Source organism: Dromaius novaehollandiae, chromosome 16 (genome assembly GCF_036370855.1).
Source record: "Dromaius novaehollandiae isolate bDroNov1 chromosome 16, bDroNov1.hap1, whole genome shotgun sequence".
Classification (NCBI taxonomy): domain Eukaryota; kingdom Metazoa; phylum Chordata; class Aves; order Casuariiformes; family Dromaiidae; genus Dromaius; species Dromaius novaehollandiae.
In genome coordinates this window covers 12,911,984-12,917,983 of record NC_088113.1, presented here as the reverse complement: position 1 = coordinate 12,917,983, position 6,000 = coordinate 12,911,984, and the positions used below count along the sequence as shown (strand labels likewise).

The following is a 6,000-nucleotide window of genomic DNA, read 5'->3' as shown; positions in this document are numbered from 1 at the left end:
TTAGAATTGCAAGTACTTTATTACAATGAGAAGGAAACAAGAGGTCAGAACAGTACCATCACAGATACATTTCAGTAGGCTTTAACAATCAGCTGGATCAATCACATGAGGTATATTGTGAAAAGAAGGTTAAATTAATCCATCCAATGATAAAAGACCAGAGAATTATGCAACCAAAAGCCTTTTTCCTTTCCTGCTGTCTGGACCAGGACATAACACACTTTTGCTTTTCCATAGACAAGCAGAAAAACAAGCAAGCAGTTGTTTACTCAAGCTTATGAGTACATAATAATGGCTATAACGTATTTGTGCTGTAAGTGACCAAACATTTCTTACTATTTCTAGCAGAGCAGATGCAACATCCCATTGCTTTGTCCAAGTCACATCATCTATGAATTTATTAGTTCTTAGAGCTGTTCAAGAGAAAAAATCCTTAGTAAAAGACTTCCCTGTGATCTGATCACTAGAGCAATATTTAAACAGCACACAGAGATTGGAAAAAAAGTGTTCTGCCCAGGAGTACAAGTAGAACTCAGCAGAAACTCTGGATTTCTTCTGTCTTTTGCCTTATTCATGAAATCATTACTCTTTCGGACAACTCAGAGTTAGTCTAGGAGACAGCTCTGAGAAATCTTTATCCCTGTCTCCTTCCTAACCACAGGTTCTAAGCGTATGCTGCTTCTTTTCCTGAGCTGTATTTATCTTCCCCCAAAAGACCTCCAAGACACAGCATAAGGTAAGCAGTGGGGCTAGTATATTTAAACAACAGCAATATAAACCACAGAAGGTTAATACCACAAACCACTCTGTGTATACAGATACATTTTTTTTTCCTGTGGTTTACATTACTGTTTCCTAACTGCGTTCCAAATTTTGCCACCCTAATACATGTTAATATTTTACTCTTTTGGTAGCCTCAATGTAGGAGGAAATTTATGTTTGTATGATGCCCGCTAGAAATTCAAAGGTCTGGTACTACCTCTGGTGAAGGCTAGTTAGTCTCCAGCCAGCATTTCATTGCAACCTTTCTTCTTCCCCCAGCCACTCTTACTTTAGCAACATAACTTCATTAATTCAAATCTGCCATTTCAAAACTACTCAAGTAGTTCAGACTGAGGTCCTGGAACAGAACAAAGCAGCACGGTTCGTACTTAGAACGTTTGTTCTACCATCACAGGCTGACTTGGCTCCACCTTTGTCATTCAACACGTGTCCAAGCTTTGAAGTAACCTGCTCAATGCATGGAGTGACTGATCCTTCCTTCCACCCCGAAATGGATCTGGCAAGAAGGGAAACAACAGGCCAGCATAAGAAAAGATGCTCTTGCTCTTCATTTCAGTCAGCCACTTCAGAGCATTAGTGAGTCTTCCAACCACACAAGAGTTTACCTTACCTGAGCAGCCACTGCAAGACCAGATGTTAGATACGTTTTGCTTTCAGTAATAAAGTTCCACAGCTCCACTACCGTGAAGGCATTTCACCACAGCCGGGAGTACAAAGCTGCACTTTGTTTTGCATTCGTTAAAATGGATCCGTATTTCCGATGCTGGTAAAACAGGTAACATTCAGCATATTCATTGTCTGAGAAATCACCCGCCCACAGGCAGCACATTTCCGTTTTCCTAAACAAGTAACCGGAAACAACCTCCCAAAACTTAGCCTCTTTGCCCCAGAAACTTTCGAGAAAACAATTCATTGCCTACAGCAGAAATAAACAAGCGAAGTTGAGCAGTTTCCTTTCTAAGCTTCGTGTTTAGCATATTTGCTTTTCTAACCAGCAATGTCATTTAAGATCTTTGTATTTAGATGACAGCCACAAGCTGTAAGGCATTACATTTTACAAGGCAATTGTTCTTTCTGCAATACACGGAAAAGGTTCGTAAATGAACAGATGACTTTACATTATTCCTCTTTTAGCCTCCTCTCCCTCAGATGGGAGCACTTCTCAGATGATCGCAGATAAATGTGACCTGCTGTAGGTCAATCCATTTGCCTTCTCCCACAAGAAACAGCTGCCACCTTTTATTAGTATTAAGTGATCACATGGGAATAAAAGACAGAAGCTTTCAGTGTCATACAGAAAGGAATGCAGGGGTTGAACATATACTTACTCCAGGAGAAAAAGCAAATCCTTGTTCATATGCTGATCTATAGCTCTTCCAAGTGAATCATAACTTTTCCACAGACATCAGTGGGCTCTAGCAGAGGATCTTTAGAGGAAAATCTTGTAAAATAAAATTAAAAAAAAACAGTGACTTCATCAGTCTTGCAACATGGACTCTGTCAGGATGTTATTAGGACTCAACCTTTTACACAATGAAACTGGTCAGCACAGATTCTGTCAGAGTGCGTAAGAATCAATGCACATAGCAATTAGCTACTGCAAATATGTAAATTAAGACAGCTATCTGTTACATTTTTATATTGTAAAAGAACTTCCTAAAAGTTGTAATAAAAGTAATATCTGGTGTCAAAGATGCAAATATCTTCAATTTAGAAGGAATTCCTTTCATACAAGTGGCATCCACATATGGTAAACCTCTTTATAACCTTCTTTCTGCATGAACAGAAATCTTTTCTCTTAGAGAGTTCAACATTTGTCTTTTTGTTACTACCAAGTCACAGATACAACTATATCCAGGCAAAAGAAGAAGTCTAATACCTTTCAGAGAATCAGCTGCTCTGGGGATCTTAACAGCAGATTTTTTTTTCTAGAGTGTTAAAGTATTTTACTGTGTTTTGCTCAAATGCACTGGAATGCGTGTACATTTTTTTTCCCCCCCAATCACTTTAAAGATCATCTTCTGACATGTTATAGGCCGCTATTTTATGGACCACCAGCTGAAAAACACTGCCCTAGACTACACACATGGCTGAACCAGCTGGCAATTTTATTAGAGCATTATAGCACCCACTGCTCTCCTCTCTCTTAGGCTTTTAATTATGCTTCAAAGATACTGGGCTTAAGTCAGAGATGCACACATAACCAAGTGACACCAGTAAAGTTCATGCTAACATTGTAATGGCTCAACTTTTTCTAAAATATACAGTGATAAGCGAGCCTTTAAAATTTAGTGATAAAATGACTTAGTTTCAGGAAAAACTCACCTAATCAATTAAGACATGATTTAAGCAATTTCATATCAAATATTGTGATAATATACTGCTGGAAGTAGCAAATAGGCCATTTTTTCATTTCTATTTTGAGAGTCATCTTGATTTCAACTAAAGCTAAAACTATTCAAACCAATGTAAGTGCCATGACTTCACAAGATCCCTCATTATTATTTATACCCATGCACCACGATGTCTGTCAGGCTCTCCACCTCTAGCATAACATAGATGTTTAATCATAGCATTAGAGGAATTAAAAGACATCCTGCACGTGAAGCTAAAGATTAAAAAAAAACTTTTGTAATAAATCAAGATGTTTATTATTATAGAAACTTTAAACAAATTAATATATTTATTTTTATCCCCTTGTTTCATTGCATTTGTTACCCCATCTTTCTCTGTAGTGCTAGAAGATGCATTGTCACTTGCTGCTTTTGTTATTTGAAATTTCTGTGGAGTACGTTAGCTTGCTGTTAGAAGGTTCCCTCATGAAATCTGCACTGAGCACACTTGCAAGATTTTTTAGGACTGAAGACAGGCATCAAAATCTATTCCTATACTATCACATAGGACAAGAGGGTTCACAATCTAGTTTTGTTAGTGCAGGAACGTTCCTGAGCTCTAAGCATGGCTATTTCTGCAGGCTTGCTCTGATGCATCAGGTCTGCAAGTTCACTTCTTGCTTTCCAAAGACATCCATGCTTTTTTCTGTGGGTTTCTTTGACTTTGAGGACTATACTTGTTTTAGATTCTATTCCGCAAGTCCAGTTTTACAAAACAGTAAGGACAAAAGAAAATATCCTTGCCTTTTCAAAGGAACTGCTCTAACCAGGTAAGAAAATCTGCAGCGTAACAGAATCTGTCTTCTTAGTAATGTTAAGAATGTACCAGCAGTGACTCTTTGCAGATTTAAGATCTATACTGAATTTTGTGCCAGTGCTTCTAATAATCCTTTTTTGTACAATTTTGCATTTTGCCTGCAAAAGCCCTTCAAGATGGCATGTGAAGGAAAAACCTCAGGTTAACAATGCTTTAGAAAACCATGCTTTTAAAACTTATCATAGAAAGATTACTCCCCCTTTTTTTTTTTTTGAATATTGTACTTACTATTAAATTGCTGTACTTTATTTTATTCTAATTTCCTTGGTTGTTTTTTTAAAAAATTACATAACAATACATTTCTATAAAGGAACCTCAGCCCTCACTAAGGTTGGATTGCATCTTTTATAACCAAGGGAATGATTTGGTTTATAAACTTGCAGTGCCACCTAGCAAACAACCTTAAAATTTTTTTCTCTCTGACATAGTTTTAAAAAGGACAACATAGAGCTTTCATATTGAAAGACAAACTCATGCTTGCAGTATTTTAAGCATCCAGTATGTAGTTTTGTTTTGAACAGTTTTCACTAGAAATTATACTTACAAACAGGATAATATTAAAGATACATTCAAGAGATCTAAAATTCTGCTATACAAACTTGAAAACTAGTTTTGGACATATCCCATACAGATCTGTATACCAAATAGTTGTATTGAGTTTTTAAGTTTATATGCTTTGATGGTAGGTCATAGCAGAATTTGCTGGAGTTTTCAGGTAGGAGAGAGACTCCTGCCACCAAAATAAAGAGGATCTAAGCTTATTGGGGAACGTCAGTTCTTGCAGGTGCCTTTTAGACTTGCCTGAAAGGTAGATCTGCTTTTTTTTGCCTTGCTTTAAAATAATAACCAGATCCCAGGGCAAAACCAGTTTAGATACTTTACTCTGCCCCTGATTTGTGACGCTATCTCATAGACCTACATGCATGAGGCATTCAAACATAGCAATTCAGAGCAGATGATGCAACCATTTTCTACCATCCTAAACATCAAAAAGGAAACTGTTTCCTGTCCAGTTCTATGCCACATCCCAGGATGCCATTTTAAAAAAAGAATCTAACCAACAAGCAAAAAGCGACCTCATCACATCAAATGAGTGAGGGGAGAAGACACAAACATACGCTCTGCTGACTGACCTCATCCCTTCTAGTAAGGCACCTTAGACTACCTAGACTTAAGTTCCTTGAATAAAGGAGTATATCTTCATTCACAACATCAGATTTCAGGCACAAATCCATTCACCAATATTTAGAGAGTACTTGTTTCTCTCAGAATTTCTGAGTTTTGCTATTATACTTCCTAAAAAATAGAGAAACCACCACATGTTTTACAGAATAAAAGAAATAAGGAAAGTCAAAGCAAAAGATAACTTTTCAATAATAAATATCGTTTTGGCCTAGCTAGGTTGTTATGGCCGTTGATTTTTCAGACTATCTCTGAAGAGGCCAGCACTGCCTGAGGACTGTATTTAAAGGAAGACTTATGTATCATTTCAGCAAGTTCACAAGGGGAAATAAGAAGTTAACCTTTTCTGTAGTTCTCAGCAGAGATACTGTCACCCCAAAGCAACAGTATTCCAATACGCATGTGAGCAACAAAATAAGAAAAAGGCCCAGAATGCAAAGAACAGAATTCTGACAAACATTGCACAGCCCATCCTTGGCTAAGATATATAGCAGAGGTTTTCATGTTTGCTAAGAATTTAATTGCTATCCTAAGCCAAGCAAGGGAATACACTTTTTCCAAAGAAACCTACGTTTTGCATGCTCCTTCCTTTAAGATCAAACTGAGTTGCCTGTTTTCAGAATAACTCTCTCCATGCTGTGTAGTCCACTGTGTTTTGCATACAACTGCAGACTCCCCTGTACTTTTTCAAATTCATCTCTCTGCAAAGACAACAAATGCATTTCAGATGCTGTTCTCCTATTAAAAAAAAAAAAAATCAGAGTCTCAGCCCCTGCAGGTGTGCAAGAATGGTCTCTCCCAACATAGTTTTAATAGAGAAGATCT

The 6,000-nt window shown here is 37.4% G+C and overlaps 1 long non-coding RNA gene across 2 annotated transcripts in view; it reads right to left on the bottom strand.

Moving 5' to 3' along the window:
• The window catches only part of LOC112982877 (uncharacterized), a 33,312-nt gene continuing 27,312 nt past the window's right edge, over nucleotides 1-6,000 (bottom strand). The window contains exons 3-6 of one of the 2 annotated variants that reach the window (XR_010391906.1): nucleotides 5,747-5,876; nucleotides 2,112-2,224; nucleotides 1,394-1,546; nucleotides 1-1,279 (exon numbers count right to left, since the gene is read on the bottom strand). This is a non-coding gene — a long non-coding RNA (uncharacterized LOC112982877). The remainder of the gene's footprint in view (nucleotides 1,280-1,393; nucleotides 1,547-2,111; nucleotides 2,225-5,746; nucleotides 5,877-6,000) is intronic. The other variant, XR_010391905.1, reaches the window with a different exon arrangement.